This window comes from Trichosurus vulpecula, chromosome 1 (assembly GCF_011100635.1).
Source record: "Trichosurus vulpecula isolate mTriVul1 chromosome 1, mTriVul1.pri, whole genome shotgun sequence".
NCBI lineage: Eukaryota > Metazoa > Chordata > Mammalia > Diprotodontia > Phalangeridae > Trichosurus > Trichosurus vulpecula.
The window spans coordinates 565,192,493-565,215,855 of record NC_050573.1 but is presented as its reverse complement, the minus strand read 5'-3'; the positions used below and the strand labels follow the sequence as shown (position 1 = coordinate 565,215,855).

At 37.9% G+C, this 23,363-nt stretch overlaps 1 pseudogene; it reads right to left on the bottom strand.

Moving 5' to 3' along the window:
• Positions 1-21,364: 21,364 nt before the first annotated feature.
• On the bottom strand, positions 21,365-21,931 carry LOC118841933 (annotated as a pseudogene).
• Positions 21,932-23,363: the final 1,432 nt, after the last annotated feature.

The following is a 23,363-nucleotide window of genomic DNA, read 5'->3' as shown; positions in this document are numbered from 1 at the left end:
TTTCTCCTTTATTTCTCCCTCCCCTATCTCTGTACCTGCCTCTGTCTTTTTCTGTTTCTGTCTTTAATATCTCTGTCTATCTGTATCTTGCTGTCTTTCTCTGTCTCTGTCTCTCTGTCTCTGTCTTTTTCTTAGCCCTTTCTGGAGGTGGAAGTAGGACTCATACTATCATAAATTCTCTTATGCTCCAGACAATATCTGGTGTGACACTTGGAAAACCTTTGAGGCCACGAGAAAAATTTCAATGAGTTCCTCATCACTCCTTAGCTACTCTTTCTCACTTAGAGACCTATGGAACCTCATATGGGCTCCTGGATCATCAAGATTCTGATGGTCATCTTGGGTTCAGGGCATACCACATCTCCAAGTACTCCCTCTTCTCTCCATTAGGATCACAGATTGCAGCTTCCCTCTACTTCCAACTCACAGCACCTCTATAACACTCCAGAATACCCCAGACCCTAAGTAGAATTGTCTCTTCGTATTGCTCCACCTGTATTTTCTTACTTTCTCCTGATCATATCCCTCATTCTGGTATGTTCTCTGATATCCTGGACTTTTTCCAATGAACAGCATATCCACTGACTTTTTAGTTATAGATCCGAAGTTCTGGAGATTTTCCAATAACAGTAGGGTAATCTCTGTCTACACATCATAGATGTATCACAATTTAAGTAAAATTTCCATATTAAAATACAGATTCATAAAGTGCATTATTTACAGGGTGACTATTTTACTAAAGCATTCAACACAAGATTCTATTGAATGTAAAGCTCCCTTGGTGTATTTGGAAGAATCTATAGAAATTCAGCTTATGTGAAAATTACCTAGAATAGTCAGATTGTAAACTCTTCTAAGTCAAGAATCTACAGAATTTAATTCAGGGTTGAGGATACAGTAGATACTTAAAAAAGACTTGTTGGATTAAACATATTTATTCTATAAAGAGTAAGATGACAACTTCTAGGTCTAGCCTTGCTGTTTCCTGATCTGTGACCGTAAGCAAGTCATTTGCCTCTCTACTGTCCTCAGTTTTCTTCTCTCTAAAGTAAACACGTTGGACTAAATGATTTCCAAGGTCCTTTCCAACTCTTAGTCCATCATAATTCAATTTCTTCTCTGGCAACATTGTCATTGAATCTTAGGACTCAAGGAGTGGCTATGAGCATCTGAGCAGACCTTTTCACCTAGAGTTCCCAAATGTCTATGTCACTGAACTCAGCATCAGAGGAGGATGCTGGAAGATAGGGTTATGGGATGTGGGTGAGGGGCAATGTGTTAAAGAAGAAGCTGCAGCAGCTATTCAGGTAGTCTGGTTGGAACCAGAGCTATATGCTAGGCTCTTTGAGCAGACAGTTGGAAATGTTGGCTGGGTCAGCATCTCACCTATTAATGTGAGGAGATCATTGCACCTGAGGAACATTGTGAGTAGAACTAGGGGTGATGTGAGCAGAGTTGATCAAACGCCATTGGAAATTGCAGATAATGGAGTGGAAAGGTGAACCATCTACATTAGGTCTCCTTTCCCTCTTCCATCCATAGCACCCTTAATTAACTCTCCAAATATCTGTTTCTTGGTTCCCTTCCCACCCGTGGAGATGGGAGGAATTAGAGGTCAAAGAGAGAAAGCTAGTCTGTTCTCTATTGCTGGTAGTCTAGGTAGCCAGCATTCTTAATGATTTATTCCTCAATTAATTTGTTCCCTTGCTTATAAATTGATTCCAATGGATACAAAATGCTCATGTATAACAACTTTGACTGGCGTGGTTAATGATAAGAGTGGAGAAATTTGAAGAGGGACAAGATTTTTTCTCTCTTAAAAAACCAGGAACTGTCTTCCCCAACCCCCACCTCCCAACATCTCAGTAGAAGCCAGGGTTGAAGGGTAGATTCTAGGACTAACAGGACACAGAGAGAAAGTATATGGAGCTGCTTTATATTTTAGACCCTTTGATATAATTATAGAGCTCCAAAAGGAAAAGCAAGCTAAGGAGAAATCCTAAGAGTGAAGGAACTGGCCCCGAGGTTACTTGGCTTTGAGGCTATGCCTATCATTGCCTGTTTTTTGAGGGGAATTTTAGAATCAAACCCAGACTGCATAAAACTCCAGAAATGAGACTAACCCATGGGATGGAGATGGCATAGGTACCCTGTGTATTGTGTTAGACATGTGGTACTCTTACTACACACTGGAATTCTGTTATATGACAATTTTTTTTTGTTGCTAGAAGAGTTTCAGTTCATTTCAAGAAAGATTAAACTATGGCTTCATCTATAAACAGCATACCTTTCTTCCACAAAACTATTTTGCTAATCCAAACATTGACTCATTCATGCATTCCACAAATAATAATGATGAGATGACTATATCCATTCCATCTAGTCTGGATATACCTTACATGTAGCTATGTCTGGTTGACCATAAGTAATAACTCAGTTATCATCTGGGAACTTTGTAGATAACTACTTGGCTGATTTTAGCTTTCCATGTTACCTCTTGGCCACTTTGGATATGATAAAATAATCCTTTTATTGGCTTCTGAGAGTGAAGGGCTAAAGACTCCAAGGACCTTTAAAAAGGGACTGATTCTGTCCCTCTCTCTCTTGTATTTTAAGCCACCAGAAAGCATTCTGAAAAACTAGGACTTCCTGTGAATGGGTGGGGAATATACAGTTAACCTTTTCTCCCACCCTGGCTGCCATGTGGATGTGAACGCATGGTAACTGAAGGATGGGAGCCGCCTGAGTGCTACAGAGACTGGGTCAAAGAGGTCCAACAGCCAGGTGTTACAGTGGATAGAGCACCTGGCCCGGAGTCAGGAAGACCCAAGTTCACATTTAACTTCACTAGCTGTGTGATCCTGTGCAAGTCAATTAACTTTTGTCTGTCTCAGTTTCCTCAACTGCAAAGTGGTTATAATGATAGCACCTATCTCCCAGGGTTGTTGTGAGGATTAAATGACATAATATTTTTGAAATGTTGAGCATAAAGCCTGGCACATAGTAGGTGCTTATTCCATTCCTTTGTTCCCTCATCTGCTTTGTGCTTCCTCATCATAGGTGACCAAATACTGACATTGAGATGGACGTGTCCCAGCTTAGAGGCAACCTTGTGAGTCCATGAGATCTGGATGTCCTGGGTCTTTTTGTTAGGAACTGACTGGTGATAGGACTGAAGGAATTTTTGCATCGGACAAGATGATCACCAGCAAGTAGAGGAGCCCAACTCGTGGCTTGGCTGGCCAGGAGGCAAGGACTCCAGGGAACAGTGCAAAACTAAGGCTATGTATAACTAGGCTGGTTCAGCAGTCCTACAGAATGTTCCATTTTCTGAGGAGTCTCAAATTCCTAGGAACACGCAATAGTCAATATAAACTAAGTTATTGAATCCTATTTTAAGCCTTTCTGTCAATACCTTCTTGTTAGCATTTTGCATTTCTTTTGTGTATAGGAAATGAATACCTGTCAGCACTCTTTGGACTTCTCCATCATGCTGACAGGAACCTCATTATCCCATGAGGTCACATCAGTCTTGGTTGGTCATCATACCTCCTCAGGATCCTCTGGCCTGGGACCTCTTTGACTGGAAAGAAGAGTAGAAAGCTTCTCCTCAAATTTCCATTTAACAAGGGCCCCTAGGCCAGCCATCACTTAATTTCTCACCCGGGGCACCCCTTTAGACTTTTCCATTATGCCCCCTTTCCCATGCCTGCCCTAACCCCCCTTTTTCTTTTTTGTATTTGTATCCACTGAGGTCAGTTAGCACAGTGCCTGACACAGAAGAGGTGTTTAATAGATGTTTATTGACTGACTGATTCATTTTTATATTGAATACCTTTATATTTCTCCCTTTGGGAGGATTTCGGACATGAGCCAAAGCCTAGACATTAAGCATTTCACCCCCAGGACTCTAGAGTGGAAGTTTAATGAACTTGAAAAGAGTTAGAAAAGGGAGCCCAACTGCTCCTAAAGAGGCCAGGTTCCCCCGGCTGAACCCTTTATGGGTCCAAAAGAAATAGTCCCTCAGTGGAGATGGCAAGGATGCAGCACTGACAGCCCCTGGGCCCAGCAGTGGTTTTAATTGTTAGAAGAGTATTGTAAAATATGAATTATCTAGAAACCTGACTTTTTGGAATATCTTTGGCCTTGTAAGCAGTGCGCGGTAGATTTGCAGTCTTTTTTTAATTGTACTATGTTATGGAAATGTTTGTTTTATTCCATAAATTAAAAATAAAAAAAAGTAGCTAGAAAAGCAAAAGAAAGAAATATTCTCATTCTCTCTTTCTCTTTCTCAAACACACACATGCACACACTCACAACACCTTTGGAAGCAAAGTTGCATAATCCCATGGTTCACCAGGCAAGATTGAGCCAAGAGGAGACATTGGCATGGGCTGGAAGGGTTGCAAATAAGGACAATGACCATAATAGGATTGAGATTTTGGAAAAGGATGTATGGAAAGAGCCATAAAAATCACTAGAAAGCATTTTTTGTTTCACCTCCTGATTTACCTGTCTAGCCTGAATCACTGTTCGGATAATCATTTTTTTTTCTATTTATATCAAAAACTTGGATGTTTTCTGTCCTCAGACTCCCTGGTACCAATGTGGTCTGGTTTTTCAGTTTATGCTTGCACTCTTCCTGATTGAGACTCTGTACCCTTTACTCCCAGAGAGGCATTGCCCTTCCGCACTCAGATGTTTGCCTAGTCACCCTCATATAACACCCTAGCCTCTAGTGGTTTAATGAAAAAGCAACATGTAAGTAGACACACATGTATGCATTAATGCGCGTATGCGTACATATATACACATTTACACGTATGTATTCAAAATGATTCAGACACTTGAAGATTACATTCACTGTAAAGCAATTGCTCAATTTCCCTCACAGAAGGAAAGTAGCTCTCTGATGAACTGGAACCATCCACAAAATAACTTTTCCTCAAAAAACCCCAAAGTCCTAGAATGACAGGAGAATCAAGAAAGAAGAAAAGTAGAGAGAAAATGGAAGACAGAGGTGAAAAGCAGGGTAGGTGGCAGCTATGGAAACTGGGAGCACAAAGGATTCTGGGCAGCAGGCATTGATGGCAGAATGAAAAGGTTAACTATGAGAAGGCGGGAATTAGAACAGAGGCATCACAGCACTGCTCTTAAGTGCAGCAAGAACCAGACTAAAATATACTTGAGAAATGTTTAACAAAATAAATAAAAATACAATAAAACTAAAATCATGTTAATTTGGAGTTTCTAAATCAATATGCAGCTGCAAGGACCCAGTTCTACTTGAGTTTTACGCTGCTGATCTAGAACAACTCTATAGTAGCAGGTGAAGATGAAAAATAAATGGATAATTGAGTCTGTAGGAATATTTTCTATGTGCAATAATATAGTTGGGGTGGGGGGAGAAACACCCTACCCAAAGTAAACAGAAAAATTGAAAATATAGTACGGTAACAAGATAACCCATAATTTAATATTTTAATGGACATATGATTTCATCAGTGTAGGATATTGCATTCTCCATAAAGCTGACTATGGGTGTGGATGCTGGAGAGTCGCCTGACACTGAGCTAAAATAGGGGAGCTCAGTACTGTTAGGCCAACCCTCCTTCCATACCCACCCTCCACTTGTGTCCTTGCTAACTTTTTCTCCATGTTCCAAAGCATTTTGGTGAGTATACTTTGGAATATGTTCAGTAATTACCACCCCACCCTATCCCACCAAATACAAAACTTTCTCTTACTGACTTGAATATCCATTTCCCTTGATGTACTCTGTTCTCAATCTCAAACCTGTGAATTCATAGGATTAGATCTATTCCTCTATGAATGGCCATGCAATTTATTAGTAGCATTGAGTAGCATAGAAATGCAAATAAATATTAAGCCAATGCACAGCATGCATCAGTAGGAATTGTACAAACGTTTTAGCCAGTCTGGGTGGGTACGGAAGAAAAATGATAGATATATAAACACTTTTCCAAGTCTATATACCAGATAAAAAAATAATTACAAGAAGGAAGGCAATAGAATTAAGAGGCTTGAGATGGACTTCCACCAAGATCTGAGGAGTCATGTGGCAATGTAAAAATGTAACAGAAAAGAGAAAGAAAGAGAGGCTTTTCCAGAATCTGGTTCTCTAGCTCTGTGGTAATGCATGGAGGAGGGGCAGCGTCCATCTGGTGGGTATAAGCTGTAGAAAGAGGGAATGAGCTCTACCAAGCTCATACCAAAAGGGGATGAGATAGAGCATCCCCTTAATAAAGGGGATGGAGATCCCTTAATAAAAGGATTTGTTCTGTAATACTTGGACTGAACTTCAAAATAAAATTAAAATTTCACATTTCTATGTAAAATGTCTCTTCTTGACTCAGAAATGCTTTCTAGTTACTTTTATGGCTCTCCCCATCTTTCCAAAACCTCAATCCTGTTATGGTAATTGTCTTTATTTACAACCCTTCCTTCCCATGCCAATGGACTTGACTCAATCATGCCTGATTATACATATAGAGATTTAAATATTTAATTTGGAAATTTCCCCATGGCTGTGTTCTGGTGAAGAAAGAAGGGAAAAGAGCAGTGGATTTGGTTTTGTTCAGTCTCACCAATCGCGTCCTGTCATCTGGAGCTGGACTTAGGCTGATCGCCTCCTCTGGCTACCTCCAGCTTTCTGTCTATCCCAGGGGTGGGGAATCTGTGGCCTTGTAGGTCCTTGGGTGTGGCTTTTGGACTGAGTCCCAGTTTTACAGAACAAATCCTTTTATTAAGGGATCTCTATCCCCTTTATTAAGGGATTGCTCTATCCCTTCCCCATTTGGTATGAGCTTGGTAGAGCCCATTTCTTCTTTCTGTTGCTTGTACCCACCAGATGCATCAGTGTTGTCACTCTTCCATGCATTACCACAGAACTAGAGAACCAGATTCTGGAAAAGCCTCTCTTTCTTTCTCTTTTCTGTTTCATTTTTACATTGCCACATGACTCCTCAGATCCTGGCGGAAGCCCATCTCAAGCCTCTTAATTCTGTTGTCTTCCTTCTCTTAATTGTTTTCCTTTTTGTCTTGTATATAGCTTGTTTGCACACATTTGTGTGTTGTCTGCCCCTTTAGATTGTGAGATCTTTGGGGGCAGAGCCTGGTTTTTGCCTCTTTTTGTATGCCTGGTGCTTAGCATAGTGCCTGACAAATAATAAGCACTTAGTAAATGTTCATTGACTGACTTACTGACTTTGGAAACAGAAAACCAGGGTATTCCTGTACACTTGTACATCTTCAACCCAAAAGTTAATTCTCTATCCCCTGTGGACTTCCATTTATTATATGATAATCTGTCTGGGAAGGAATGTGATCTTAATACCTAGATTTAGAGTCAGAATACCTGGGTTCATATCCTAGTTTTGCCAATGACCACTTTTATGACCTTAGGCAAGTCACTTAACCTCTGTAGTCCTCAGGGTCTTCATTTATAAAATTTTACTCCTGGACAGCATAAGATCTTTAAGGCCCTCTTGTTCTAATATTTTTGTCAATCGACAGATAATGTTTTTTTTCAACAAAATAATTTTATAATACTGGTCTATCTTTGTGATATGACAAAGAATCAAATACCCTCTTCAAAATAAAATTAAAATTTTACATTTCTAGAATTTTCAAGTGACAGATTTATCATCTCTTGCTTATGCTACATGTTAAAATTAGAGTAAAAATAATTTTTTACTAGTTTTATAATTTTTAACTATTATTGAAAGAATTTCAGAGCTATAAGTTTAACTGAACATATTAAAACTTTTTAACTAGATTATGGACCCAATTCTGAGGAAGAAGAGAGAGGGTATATGGAAGTATTTTTTTCTGTCCCAATATTTTCTCAGTGATTCAATCTACAGATGTGGATTTAAGATATAAAGTGTTACTTCACAAATAATTTTATGACAAAGTTAACTGATTCTATAGTCTTCTGTATCTAAGGGAGCTGGTGGCATAGTGCATAGAGCACCGGACCTAGGGTCAGGAAGATTTGAGTTTAAATCCAACCTCAGATATTTTCTTAGCTATGTGTGTGACTCTGGCCAAGTCACTTAATGTCTGTTTGCCTTAGTTTCCTCATGTGTAAAATAATAGCTCTTACTTTAGTGGGTCATTGAGAGAGATCAAATGAGATAGTATTTAGCACAGTGGCTGGCACATAATAGGCACTATATACATGTTAGCTATTATTGGAATTATCCAGCAGGTCAATATAAAATATCAAATGTCAAAGGTGCTTTGATTTTTAGACAAATCTATTTTTATGCTGCATTGCAAGTTTGTGTTAATATTCTAATATTTAATTCAATAAGCTTGTATTAGCAATTAACAGGTGCAAAACACTTAGTCACTGTCATTGGACAATTTGAATTATTGCCCTTACGTCTAACGCTTGACTCCATAGTCTTGTGGTAGAAGCCTCCTCTATCCCCTCTAAGACGGGGGACAATAAAATTTTCACCATGACCTCAATGGGTTATTGTGGGAAAAAAATCTTTGGAAACCTCAAAGTTCTACATATACAGCCCGACATCTGTTCTGTATGTGTCACAGTCACAGTTATGGAAGACCCACAAAAAAAAGTTCTTGCCACCAAAATTCGTGATATTGTCCAATGTTTCAGCGTCAGAAACTTCCATTTTATCAGTGGAGATGACGTTAAGGAAGACCATATATAAACCACATAGTTATTACTACCTCTAATTGCTCAGTAAGCTCCATCTGCTTTCCTGTTGTATCCTAGGGACTTTTCACCTGACTTACAGCTGAGCCTTCCTTATGTGTCGTCTCTCCCTTTGGAAAGTGAGCTCCTTGAGAGTAGGGGCTACTTTACAATTTCATTTGTATCCCCAGTACTTAGCACAGCGCTTTGCACATAGTAAACATTTAGTATATGCTTTATTATTATTATTGCTATTATTATTCACATTAGGGAGAGAACTCTTGGAGAAAGCAAGGAGGTGGGAGCACTGAAATCATAACCATGATCAAATTTTATGGGTTTTTTTTCTATCATTTAAAAAAACTTGTCTGTTCCTAAGAAAAACAAAACAATTCCTCCTCCCACTCCCAGCAAAATTTTGTTGTCTAGGTCTGTGAGTTATTTGAAGTGTGCATCTTGAATTCTTGTTTTCAGTTCACAATGAGATCTTTCCAATGACTAAGTCCCAGAAAAATGCCAGTTGAAAAACTGGTCTAAATATCCCAGGGCAACAAAACAATGTGAGTGACTTGGGGAATCAGTACCTGAGACAGTTCCGATGGCCCACACAACTCAAATAACTATCGATCCTATGATAGTTCCATACTGTGAAAGTCACCAACCCAATGACAAAGCCATAAACTTGCTGGGATAAGGATACAGGTCAGTGATTCAGGAAATTAATTGTGCACTTAGCTTGATATTTGGCATGAGCTCCTGCTGTGTGGCTCAGGCATAGAACTGACCCTTCCCTTTTCATTCCCTCGCTATAACTATGCTCTTTTCAAACCTATCTATTTACCTACGTGAACACACTACCATGCCCTACTGCCCTAAAACATTCCAGGATCCTTATCAGACATGGCTAAAGTTCCACAATTCTATCTTAAAAACTGGATGGTAGGCTATAATATTTAAAAAAAGAAAAAAAGGAAAATAAAAACTTGGCACTTGAATTAAGATGATCTAGAGTCCAGCACAGAGCACTGGTTGTTCAAATGAATTTACAATCACACAATGGCATAAAATACGTGGAGAATATAAGATTCCACCATGCTTACCGTTTGCTGATGCCCAGTGTGATATATTGCAAAGGGTTCTGCGTTTGGAATTAGATTGTATTCCAACAATACCACTTACTAACTTGATTTGGAGCAATGATTTAACCTCTCTGGGTTAAAAACCCCCAGTTTTTTCATCTAGAAAATGAATGGATTGGACTCTAGGCTTCCTTTCAGCTCTGAATCTACCATCTTATTATCCATTCTCTTGTTAGTGACTGTGAAAAGGATAAAAAAAAAAAAGCAGAGGCTGGAGTTATAGACCCTGTTTCCCTAGAACATGGTGACCAGTTTTTTTTTTTACTTATTCTAAAGTCAATATCATTTCCTTCTCTTTTGGTTTTTAGTTTTGAAAAGCAGATGCTGCTCCAAAATTACCAGTGACTTTTGTATTACAATACCATCATGAGTTACTTGAAGAGACAGCAAGAGGCATTACTACAGGTGTAAAATCCTGAAATGGCCAATGAAATCAGACCAGAAGATTGGAGTAGCTGCCAGGTGGGAGGTTGTCTCAAAAGATTTAGAAAATTATAGTAAATTGCTCAAGCCGATAATTTTGAAACATGTGCCCTCAAACTTTAGAGAAGATAAAATCTTTTTTTGTAAGCACTTTTCTTGCAGGGAATTGTTGAAGACAGTCTCCGTATAGCTCTCATTAATTCTAATTCCACTTGTGATCTACAGGCTAGTGGCCTATATTATCATCACTCTTTTCTCCTTGGGGAAAGGAGAAATGGTATCCTCATTCTCATTCTGACAAGGATTTGTTTGGATTTGTTTTTAGACTGCTTATCAGTGTATTTGCCTTCCTGAAATGGTACAAAGATTGAGCAGGGACTGCTCTATTTCTTTGTCTTAGTTGCTCTGTTACTCAGAGCAATGCCTTGTATATAATACTTGATAAATGTTCATTATATTAAATTTCCTAGCCATTGTGCTAAAGACACATATGTCCTTGTTTGTCTGGAGACCAACTGAATCCAGGGCCATTTGTGCCTGCCTGCCCATTGGTGTCAGCTGGTCACTGATTAGTGTTAGCGGCAGTAAGACGAGCCTTTTCTCTACAAGGATTGCTCCTCCCAGTGAAGGCTGTGGGGGCCAGGCTTGAAACATGACTGATAGTCAGCTGTTCTCAGGGGCTTGGGGTTCAATGTCCTGGGCTGTTTCCATCAGAGTCTTAGGAGAAGTGATGGTTGAAGTATTGGTAGTAGTTTGACTCACTTGCACACATTTGCCTCCTGCCTCTCCATCAAGGTTCTCTGCCCTGGCCTTTGCTGTGCCCTTCAGACAACTATAGAATTTATTTTAAAAATTCCTCCTAACTTCTGTTTAGCCCCGAGTTTGGATGAAATTATGTTGGGTATCTGTAACGACAATGTTGCTAGCAGCTCCTGTGCAGGTGAAAGACCAACAGCAGGAGCACGCAGGAGGGGCTGCTAGCACAGTTTGATCTGCTTTTCTAAGGAAAGCAACTTTAAGGGGTTAACAATCTTACTTTAATTAAACATACATATTCCATTCACTTAGCTCAGGGGGAAAAGCCAGCACCCTGAACTTCAGAGCAAATACAAACAGAAATTACAAAGAGATCAGCAGACATTTATCTGTCTGACCAAATCACAATATATACATAGTTACCAGAGAGAAGGACCAACATCTGGGTTTTCAAAGCCGGGGGTGGGGGAGCTGCTTCAACGACTACCCAGAGTCTTGTCACCAACAGTCTTTCAGTGAACGTGCCCCCCAAACAAAATGCCAGCCTCAAATCTTATATGTGTCTCAGGGCCCTGGGGCACTCGATTACCTCAGTGCTGAGAGGCACTCAAACAAGAAACAGAAAAAAGTCCTACTTTGCTCGCCATTACATTTGAAAGGCAAGACTCATCAAAGGTACTTGATTACCTCAGCACTGCAAAAGAGAAAACAGTAAAAAAGTCTCACCCTAATTTCCCCTAAAGCCCCCACAGAAGTTGTATGGAGGTTGGGTTGCAAAGCCCACTTCCTCTGCCAAATCCTTTTTTATTGGTACATAGATATAACTGAGCAAGAATAAAAGCTAAGTGAATAAAAAACAAGGCCATCAGCCTCCACCTTTCCTACCTCCCTTCGCCCTTTTACTATTTCTAACTATCACTAACAAAACTCCCTGTCTTTTCATCTTACTGTGGTCAGAGCAAATCCTCAATGTCTCCTTAGACACAGATGAGGAAACTGAGACCCAGAAAGATTAAATGGCCTGCCTGGGATTACAAAGCATGATGCAGAAGAAAGAATACTGGTTTTAGATTAAGAGGACATACGTTCCAATCCTGGTTTTACTATTTTTTTTTAATGAAAGTCACTTAACCTTTCTTGGGTTTATTTTCTTAATTTGCAAAATAAAAAAGTTTGTATTAGAACACCAATTCTCTAAGTGTGGTCTGAGATTCCTGAGACTGGCCAAGGAATCTACATGGTCAAAACTATTTTCTTAGTAATACTAAACTATTAAAAAATTAATACGGCAAATATTAGTAAATATAATCATAGAAGTCTCTTTGGGGGTTTTAAAATAAATGTTAAGAATGTAAAGACATCTTGCAACCAGAAAATTTGAGGACCACTGGATCAGATGAGCTCTTAGGTCCCTTCTAGCTCTAAACCTGTTATTCTTAATAGCAAAACCGAGATCTGAGCTCAAGTCCTCCAGGCCTAAATCTAAAGCTCTTTCCATTATACTGTTTAGAACATGTAACCTGGCTATGCTGATTCTAAGCCTGCCATTCTTTTCATTAATCCGCACTATTTCTTTCATCCTGGCTCAGTCATTAACTAGCTGTATGACTTTGAACAAGATGTTTCAACTCTTTGTGTTCAAGGTGAACCTCAGAATCAGGTGATTGGATTAGATTTTCTTTAAAGTCCATTCTTGTTCCCAAATTGCATATTGAGAAGTGCATTAGCTAACTGCATTCAATATCATTTACTAAAATAGGCTTATTGCAATAAAGCTTATCCTATCAGAGTTCGTTTTTGACAAAGACAGATTCGGAGACAATTTCCAATACCATTAGTCCACTTAGATCTTGTTAAAATTTGAACTAGATGTAAATCTCATCAAAATGAACTATATGGAACATCTATATTTCTTTCTTATGATGTCATTTTGTTATGATTTCTACATTAGTAGGCGTATATTTCAAGTTTGTGGGAGCTAGTGATGAATTAGATCCTTTATAAACTGGAAAGTGAAAAAAAAATGACGGGGACTAAGGAAAAATTACTGTACAATTGGTTGACAAAGTGATTTCCATTTTCCTGCCTAGGGCTGACAGTCTTTCCCATGAGAACACATTTCTTCATAGTTTATTCATGTTAGTAATGGCTAGTTTACCCGTGGACCTTCTCAGTGATGTCGATATCTCTATAGGCACAACTAATTGGACAGGCCTAGAGTCCTACTTCCGCATTCCCCATCCTGAGTGAGGAAACAAGAGAAACTATTCTGGATATCAAGGCCTTCTTTATAGTACAGAGGCGTGAGATAGTTAATAGCTATAGCTATAGACAAGTGATTCTTACAAAGGACGAATATCATGAGATGAACTTCCTTTTGCTGTGGAGGGAATAAAGAGGTGGTTACTTGGTGGAGGAGATTGGAGAGATAGCAATAAAAAGTGTAACACCAAGAACTAGGACAATGGCACAGGCAGGGGACATAGAGACGCCCCAGGGCTCATCATCCAAGTTTACTGAGGCCTATTTAATTAACCACTGGACAGATCCTCTCCATTTTTGGTGTTGCCATACAACCTATTAATCATGTTTGTATACAACTAACAGCTGTCAAGGTAGAAGGGGAGTTGGGAGATGATAAATAGATAAATGATAGGTAAAATTTAAATAAAAAGCTTTCCTATTAAGGTATAAAATTCCCTTGATGACTAATAAATAATCTTTCTGATTTGTGTGGTGTTCAGGACTATGGAACTACATGAGTTTCTCCCTCACACCTTCCCTAGGCAAGAGTCCATGTTTAATAGACCCTGTAGTTGGTCGTATTAACTTTTTGTCAACTTGTCCAGTGTAAAAGATGTTATCAATCCAAGGTCCCAAAGTTCTTTCCATGCTGGACTAGTCTTTTGGTGCTTTGGATCTGAGGAGTCAATAGACACAAGTGGGGGGTAGGGTAAGGCTGTTATATCCCCAGGAATGTGACAAGATTGCAGTGTGATATGCGAATTCAAGACCTTGGAACTTCATTCTGTAGCTGATGAGAAGGAGAATCTGGTATAGGCCCTTACAGCATGATTGTACTTAAGTCTTATGTTGACAGCCTTTAACTTGGACCCAATCACTGGTTTAGATAGGTTGGTAGGGTCCTCGGATTCTTTGTACCAGACATTATGAAAACTTCTGTGAAGTCTTGGTCTGAAAGTCATAGACTGACTTTTCTGAGGCATATAATGACAAGACTCCTTCAAATCTGTTTGATTCTGGGTAAAGGTCAGAAATATTTTTTTTGAGAATATTCACCATGAATTGGTTGAGGGATATGCCATTTGGCATTTCCTAGGATTTTTATCCTTGCTTGGTGAATTGATGATTTGATAACAGATCCTTTTAACAGGATTAAAAGATATGTCAAGTTTTTGATCCAAGAGATTCCACTTGATCCATTAAGTTCTAGTGCTTATAATTAAAGCCAGATGTAATTATCTTTTACAGTTAATATTAATATCACAAGATGCTGTGACTTGTTTACAATTGTACCCTGTGGTCCTCAGGAATTATGCTTGGTCTTGAATTGATCAGAGTTTTTAAGTCTCTAAAAGTTGTTTCTTTTTGCAAAATTGTTTTACTATGTAAATTGTTCTCTTGGTTCTGCTAAAATTATACTACATCAGTTTATAGCAATCTTCCCAGGTTTCTCTGAAGTTGTCCCTTTCATTATTTGTTATGGCACAATATTATTCCATTACATATGCCATAATTTGTTAAGCCATACCTCAATTGGTGGGCACCTGTTTTGTCTCTGATTCTTTGCCATCGCAAAAGGTGCTATCATAAAGATTTTTGTGCAAATGGGTGCTTTTCACCTTTCTTTGTTTTCATTTGGGGTATAAGCTTAGTAATAGTATCGCTGAATCAAAGGGTATGTACATTTTAGTAACTTTTGGGGCAAAGTTCCAAATTGCTTTCCACAATAAAACAATTTACAACTCTACCCACAGTGCATTAATGTGTCTACAATGATCTCTTCCACATTGTGGGGATTAAGGGCACAATGCCCCACATGATCTGGAAAATCACTCTAAAATTTTTTTGCCCTCCCTTTGAAGCAGAGAAAAAGTCTGAATTAGTATGCTATTAAAAGATAAAAATATGTCAATGTTATACAGTACTATACATACATTTTATGCATTTCTGAGTTTCTAAACTTTTTCTGTTTGCTGCTGGTCTTTGTGTGTCATTTGCAGCTTCTGCAAAACTCCCCCCCCATTCCCATTTAATTTCTTATGCTGACCCATGATATATCAAAATCATGATGGGGACAGTCACACTGGGGAAGTGATAACTGTATTTTCCCCTAATGTTTCTTTGTCATCCTTTTTGTCAACTATTCTAATTTTATGGGATATGAGGTAGAACCTTGGAGTAGCTTTAATTTGCATTTCTTCATATTGCTAGTGTTTGGAACATTTTTTGTCTGGCTATTGTTAGCTTGGATTTCGTCCCTTGAGAACTGCCTGTTCATATCCTTTGACCATTTATCAATTAGGGAATGGCTCCTATTCTTATAATTCCGAATCAGGAATTTTGGAAAGGAGACTTGTTAGGGAAATTTGCTGCAAAGATTTTCCCCAGAGTTAACTATTTCCCTTCTGATCTTAGTTGCATTTGTTGTGTTTGCATAAAACCTTTTTAATTTTATGTAATCAAAATGGCACATTTTGTCTTCTATGATCCTTTCTATCCCTTGTTTGGTCATGAAATCTTCCTCTATAGATTTGAAAACTAATTTCTTTTTTTGCTTCTTTGTTTGTGATGTGGCCTTTTATATCTGTCACGTATTCATTTTGAAATTTATTTTGCTGTTATAATATAAAGTGGTCTGAATCAAATTTCTTCCAGGCTCCTTTCAGGCTTTCCCAGCAGTTTTTGTTGAATAGTGAGTCCCTACCGCAGTAGCTAGGTTTGTTTGTTTCTCTATTCTTTGCTTTCTTAAAAGAGCATTTCCTATTCACAATATCAAACTCCTTAATAAATTGCATTTAAAAGTATCACCTTTTAGTATGATAGGAAGTGAGGGAGAGGAATCATTTCTCTCTCTCTCTCTCTCTGTATTTTGCATGGATAAGTTAATGTCTAGATACAGAAATTTTATAAAACATACATAATCATTTTTCCTATAGTTAGTCTGAATTTTTAAAGTCCAAATTAAATTCTTTAATTGTCCTGTTCCGAGGACCTCCAAATGTCCATTCGTTTCTGATTTCAATTATAGGTAGGTTTAAAATTCATGATTTAAATTTATTTTTATGTGAAAATTCATGAAAGTGTCTCAGCTACCTGAGTTGTCTTTTAACTAGTTTATACGCAATAAACTATCAAATTTGTTCTTTTTACTCTTAAGAGACTGAAGCCACTAATTTGAGATCATAGTTAATGCCTTTTGAAACTTAATTACATCTTTATTTATTTTTATGATCTCTTGATGTTTGCCAAGATAAAATTAACTATTGATATATCAGAATATAGTCATTTTAAGTATATGGTCAATCATTAGCACTATGTCCCAAATGTTTTGATTACGTGAGCATATAGCTCAAAGAGAATCCAACCCCTTCAAGTTATGTTCTTATTCTACCCTAAGTATCATTCTTAAGTATTAATTGTACCACTTTATAATACTTTTCATAATTTTATCTAAAACTCTAAACATAGCATTGACAATAAAATAATTTTATGAACCACTAAAACTTAAAACATAACTTTTCCCATCAACCTAATAAAATTAATCCAGTTGGCTATAGCCCTATATTATTATGGACACAGAAGAACAAAACGAGACAAAACAAAACAAAAAGTTCCATAGCCATGTCTCCAAATTTGGTCATTCCATGCTACCTGCTTTAAAAAACCCAGCACAGAGGATTTCATACCTGAATTATTCACTATCGTTTATCACTTACTATCTATAGCCTAGGTCACCATGAAATAAATAATAATTAATCCCAACTAAACTATCAAATCCACTGCAAAGCTTGACTTAAGTTGTTCCATCTTAATTCCATGATTCCTTCTCCCTTTTCCAACTCTGCAGTAGAAGTATAATATCTGTGAAATTAAACTTGATAACCATTTGAAATTTTACATTGCCACCTTCCCCCACCCCAACTCACTGGAGAGAAAATGAGTGTTCTTCTCCCCACACCCCCTGCTTTGGATTACTGAATGCGTTTAATAGTTTGCAAATGTCTTGCAAATCAGAAATCTCTCTTGTAAGTTACTGCATTTCTCATGTCCTGCCAATAGTATTTCCTTTTATCACAGTACTATTAATTTTTCAACCTTAAACTTTTCTGCTTCCAAATCTTTTATATTTCAATTGTAATGTTAATCATTCTTTTCCTACTGTTTTTCTCTCCAATTAGGAAGTTCCTATGTAGTGGACTATTTTGGTTATTGCATTCCTCCCATCCCCTTGACTTAATTCTCTTTAGGTGCTAATACAAATACCTTTAAATCTATAAAACACTTACTCAATTTATCAAAGAATTGAATTCAACCAAATCATTTATTCATACTGTCTCCTATGGAGAAAAGGAAAATTTTTCTTTGGTATATTTTTCAGGAAGTAATTGATAGATTCTTTCTATCTTTATTCTGCTCCCTTAACTCCCCCCTTAAATTGAAGCATTAATTTAAAAAAAATCCTCTTTCGCTAGAAATGTCTACTAAGAAATCACTTAAAATTCTGAACTTAATAAACACAAAATAAAATGAACATTTTATATATAAAATAGAGTAGTAGTTATACATGAAACCATGAATCTTTGTTAAGTATAGCTTTTTATTTTATGTATATAATAAATTCAACATGTAGCTTTCAAAGCTATCTTCCTTGCCTGTGTTTCTTTCTGGCTTTCTTTCTCTTTTCTTCTGTTCATTTAAAAGATGCTACAATGACCCTCTTTTCTTTCCCAATTTTTCTACTAGTTCCCTTCTTCTCTCACCCTAAAATCCTTTCCCCATTAGAAAAAAATAAAAAAATTGTAACAAATATGCCTGGTCAAGTAAAACGTATTCATCTGTTGGTTATGTCCAAAAATATGGTCACGTTCTTCATCTTGTATCCATCACTTGTTTCTTGGAACTTGGATAACATGCTTTGATATTTGTTCTTTAGAATTATGGTTGATCGTCACAATGATCAGAGTTACTAATTCTTTCAAAGGTGTTTTCCTTTACAATGTCTCTGTTATTGTATGGGTTGTTCTCCAGGTTCTGCTCACTTAATTCTTCATTAGTTCAAACAAGTCTTCCTGGGATTCTCTGAGGCCATCTTTTTCATTTCTTATGACACAATGATATTCCATTAGAGTCATACTTTATTTAGCCATTCCCCAATTGACGAGCTGAATTTCCATTTCTTCACCACTGCTAAACAGAGCTGCTATGTAGAACAGCTCAATCACTTTATAGCTTCATCCATTGTCATTAGTATGTTTGTTCTTTCTTACCCTCTCTAAAAATGGTCATTTTCCTTTTTGATCGTCTTGGCAATTTCAAGGCTGTGAAGTAGAATGTTAGAATTGTTTGGATTTGCCTAAGTGTTAGGAATTTTTGGAGCATTTTTTCATACTGCTGTTGATAGTTTGGATTTTTTCCTTTGAGAGCTGTTTACCTGTTTAAATGTTTAAGACTCCACTAAGATTTTTGGGACATATATGTGTCTCTGCATATGTATATACGGGTATGTATACATATATTTGTACATATAAGGTGTTCCTAAAGTCTGGACACATGGACAAAAATGCATATTTTCAAGAAATGAAATGAATGAAATTTTCAACAATATTTTATTTAATTGGAATATTAACAAATAACCTCTTCAATATGATTTCCATCATTTGTGATGCAAAGGTCGATGCGCTTTGCAAGATTCACGTGAACTCACTGGGAAAACTCCATATTGCCGTCAATTTTAGCACATTCACTCTTTCTGCGTTTATGCGTTCAATCAAGTGTGTTGCAGCTGTGATTTTCCTTGAGTACACCTTCTCCTTTAGCACACCCCAGAAAAAGAAGTCGCTGAACAACACAGAGTCTTTGGTGAAATGGTTAAGGAGATGTTAATGAGATTTCCTATGTGTCCAGACTTTAGGGACACCCTGTATATTCATTTAGGAAAGAAATTTTTATTTTCAATCTTTTAAGAAGGAATTACAAATGTCAAGAGAAACCCAGACAAGACTCTGAAATCAAAAGGAGAAGCACACCCTTGGGCAACCAAGGGAAGTCTAGCCTATTGGAGGCAGAGAGTGAAAGTGGAACACTGGACTGAGATAGACATTTTACCCAGGAGACTGAGTCTATGCATTGGTGTATCTGTATTACACACTTGTCAGCTGGGTATCAAGATGAGGCTCCCCTCTTCTGTGGTGATGAGGCAGTGGGGGACATGGACCTGCCTATTACAAGCATTCCCCTGGCTGCACCTGTCAGGCCATTTTCAGATCACTGAGACCCAAAGGGCCTAGGGGCTGGTGCTACTCCAGAAACAAGGCAATCAGAAGTGGCTGGCTAGCTAGTACAGTGGCTAGGGTACTGTGCTTGGAGTCAGGAAGGTCTGAGTTCAATTCTGGCTTTAGATATTGTTCTTCTTTTATTTTTAAAGAGGACCAATGACATCACAGGTGAGGCCTTGACTTGCACATGAACTGGATTTAAGTGAGGCAGAACGAAGAGGAAGCAGTTCTGTGGGAGGAGGGGAGAGGGCGAATGAGGGGGGAATGAGTGAACATTGCTCTCATCAGATTTGGCCTAAGGAGGGAATACCATACATACCCAATTGGGAATCTTACCCCACAGGAAAGAAGAGGGAAGACGATAAAAAAAAATGGGGGGGATGATGGAGGGGAGGGCAGATGAGGGTGGAGGTAGTCAAAAACAAACACTTTCGAAAGGGGACAGGATCAAGGGAGAAAATTCAATAAAGGGGGATGGGTTGGGAAGGAGCAAAATATAGTTAGTCTTTCACAACATGAGTATTGTGGAAGGGTTATACATAATGATACCCATGTGGCCTATGTTGAATTGCTTGACTTCTTAGGGAGGGTGGGTGAGAAGGGAAGAGGGGAGAGAATTTGGAACTCAAAGTTTTAAAAACAGATGTTCAAAAACAAACAAAAATGTTTTTGCATGCAACAAGAAAATAAGATACACAGGCAATGGGGCATAAAAATTTATCTTGCCCTACAAGAAAGGCAGGGAAAAGGGGATGGGAGGGGAGTGGGGTGACAGAGGGGAGCGCTGACTGGGGAACAGGGCAACCAGAATATATGCCATATTGAAGTGGGGGGCAGGGTAGAAATGGGGAGAAAATTTATAATCCAAACTCTTGTGAAAATCAATGCTGAAAACTAAATATGTTAAATAAATTAAAAAAAAACATAAACTACACGATTAAAAGTACTACCATAAAGTGTCAGATATGAAATAAAGCAAATATAACATTAAAACAAATATTTGCAGCTTAAGTGAGGCAGGATGGCACAAAGTCATTAGCTTCACTCTCTCTTCCAGGGTCATCCAAGTCCAGTGACAAGATAAATGTCAGGGTGACTGATGATGGCCTGGGTTGCAGTGGCTGACTGTGTGTTTGATGTCTGTCCAAGCACTCCACAGTGCCTGCTTCAGCTGCCTTCACGGCCATTGAAACAAATTGTTCTTGTCTGGAGATTCTGCCGGGGACATCTTCACTTGCTGGGGGTAGGTACCCCCTAGCTTATTGATGGATTTGAGGCCTGTCAGTTGCCTTCAACCTGGTTTAGTCCATCTGCCAACATGGTTTTACTGGGGTGTGGCTGCTGTGAATGCTACATCTACTTGGAGCCACAGATGAGAGATAGGAGACAGGCGGACGCCCAAGGTAGATGAGCAGTCCTGAAAAGGGCTTTGTGAGCCTTTGAAACAGAAGTGCTAGTTCTCCCCGAATACCCCATATACCCTTAGGTAGTTACTGGCTGTTAAGTCACTTAACCTCAGTTTTCTCATCTGTAAAATGGAAATAAAAATTAACATGATACTTTTGTGGTATATTTGAAAAGAATAGCAAGATTTGTAATTTCATGTTCAGTTATCTCTTACTCTACTGTTATGAAAATGTTTGATTTATTACATAAATTAAAAATAAAATTTAATAATGATTTAAAAAGTGGAAATCATAATTGTACCTCTCTCAGGGTTGTTGTGAGGATCCAATGAGATGATATTTATAAAGTGTTTTGCAAACCTTAAAGTACTACATATACAAATATTATCATTATCATCATCATCATGTGGTCCTGATCCACTTGTTACTCTGTCACCTAGGAGATAGTGTCACTTCCTGCCCTTCCTTGCCTAGAGAATGGCTTGAGTGAAAGTCAGAGTCACAGACATAGCTATGTCCATTCACAGTGTGCAGATGTTCCCCAAACCACTTGCTGTTCTTGCAGAAGGCCCTCATGGGTGACTAGCGGGCATATGAATTCTGTGATTGCTCATAGGGCTAAAGTGTTTGTTTCTTAAGAAGACACAGAGTTCTCCCTCCTTGGCAATAGCTGTGAACTCGTATTGCTCGTGGTGGGTTGACTGTGCTGACATCACCTTTAGGAGCTGGTCTGTTTTTAAGCCTTCTGTCAATAGGATGGTATCATTCAAATGCTTGTATACGATGAACTCAGTGCCTCTGCGTTTGCTAACTATCACAGTAGAGTGGAATTTCAAGTGGGTCAAAGACATTGCACTTGGGTGTATGTTCAAAATCAGAGATTCCTATGAATTTCACTTTGACATCCAGACCCATGGACAGTGTCGGTAGTACTATTACAGGATTATCTACATTCTGGGGCAAGTTTAGGGCAGGGAGCTGTTCATATGCTTTGACCATTTATTAATTGGGGGATGGCTCTTATTATTATAAATTTGAGTCAATTACATATACTTGGAAATGAGACCTTTATCCAAGAAATGATGCAAAAGATTTTTTCTCCAGTAAACTCTTTTCCTCCTAATTTTTATTGCATTATTTTATTTGTGAAAAAGCATTTTAATTTTATGTAATAAAAATTGACTATCTTATTCTCTAGGATCTTTTCCAGACCTTATTTGGTTATAAATTCTTTCCCTATCCATAGATTCAGAAGGCATGGATTTCTTTATTCTTCTAATTTATTTATGATGTGATCTTTCATATCTAGGTAATGCATCCACAAAACTAGGATTAAGTATGAAATTCTGAATTTCCATTTCACATTGCTTTTTAAAAGTAAAAAAAAATAAACTCCACATATAAAACAATAAAATAAAAACAAAAACCCCCACATTTTACTTTATATGTGAAATGTATTATTTTTCTTTTTAATTTTTTAAAAATGAAGATCTGCTTTTTCTACCTCCCACCTACCCCACTCAAGTTTTTTCTTGACTCTTGCCCTTGTATTTCAATGTTCCTACTCAGGTCCAGTCTTTTCATCAGAAATGCTTAAAAGTCTTCTATTTTCACTAAAGGTCATTCCCCCCACCCCCACCCCATAAAACTGAATTCAGCTTTGCAAGATAAGTTATTGTTGGTTGTAAGCCTATATGTGTGTGTGTGTGTGTGTGTGTGTGTGTGTGTGTGTGTTGTGTGTATACACACATATATTTTCCTTTTGTAATATTGTATTCCAAAATCTCCCCTCATTTTGAATACATACTCTCAGGTCTTGTTAGATCCTGATTATGGTCCTTGATACTTGAGTTGTTTCTTTTTGGATGCTGTGGCATTAATTCTTTGATGTGGGAATTTTAAATTTTAGGCTATGGCATTTCCAGGAGTTTTCTATTTTGGAATTTTTTTCCTCAGGAGGTAATTGGTTCCTATCTTTATTTTACCCCTTTCCTCTAGCTAGTAAGATGTTTTCATATACAATTTTTTGAAATACAGGCTTCAGCCTTTTACCCCCCCTTTGATTGTAGTTTTCAGGATGTCTAGTGACTCTTAAATTATTTCTCCTTGACCTCTTTTCCAGGTCAGTTTTTTAAATATGAAATTTCTTACATTTTCTATTTTTTTCAATCTTTGGACAGTATTCTAATGAATCTGGCTATCTCATGGAGTCGTTGATTTCTGTTTTGTCTATTGTGGTTCTTAGGGAGTCTGGTTCTTAGGCAATTTTTTCACTTTTCTTCTAAACTATATATTCTTCTAATTCCTTCCTCAAGAGCTTTTATTTCCTTTTTCATCTTTTGCTTCATTTCTTATAGGTATTCACGTGGTTCTTGGGGAAAATCTATTTTTTTCCTTTGCTTGCACTTTATGGTGGAGTTACTCTCTCCTT